At 38.8% G+C, this 369-nt stretch overlaps 1 protein-coding gene across 2 annotated transcripts in view; it reads left to right on the top strand.

Annotated features, from left to right (window-relative positions):
- LOC107685700 (protein shisa-4-like) overlaps nt 1–369 on the top strand; it is an 8301-nt gene that overhangs the window by 3899 nt on the left and 4033 nt on the right. The gene's annotated exons all lie outside the window — the stretch shown is intronic.

The raw sequence follows: 369 nt of genomic DNA, 5'->3' as shown, positions 1-369 counted from the left end.
AATCCACAGCTCAGTACTCACTACTCAATACTCATGAGTACTTTTAAATAGGCTACTCTTTTACTCTTACTCGAGTAGTTTTTTGGACAAGTACTTTTACTCTATTCGCACTACATTTTTTGGAAGGTAATGGTACTTTTACTTGAGTATATTTTTTCAGTACTCTTCCCACCACTGATTACAAGTCTTGCTTTTAGAGTGTTCTTTGTTGGTGGACCACTCCTGGGGAGGGTAACAGTGTTCTTGAATTAACTCTATTTGTACACAATCTGTCTGACTGTGGATTGGTGGAGTCCAAAATCTTTAGAGATGGCTTTGAAACCTTTTCTAGCCTGATGAGCAACACCAACTCTTTTTCTGAGGTCCTCG

Source organism: Sinocyclocheilus anshuiensis, unplaced genomic scaffold (genome assembly GCF_001515605.1).
Source record: "Sinocyclocheilus anshuiensis isolate Anshui unplaced genomic scaffold, SAMN03320099.WGS_v1.1 scaffold257, whole genome shotgun sequence".
Classification (NCBI taxonomy): domain Eukaryota; kingdom Metazoa; phylum Chordata; class Actinopteri; order Cypriniformes; family Cyprinidae; genus Sinocyclocheilus; species Sinocyclocheilus anshuiensis.
This window is presented reverse-complemented; position numbering and strand designations above follow the sequence as displayed.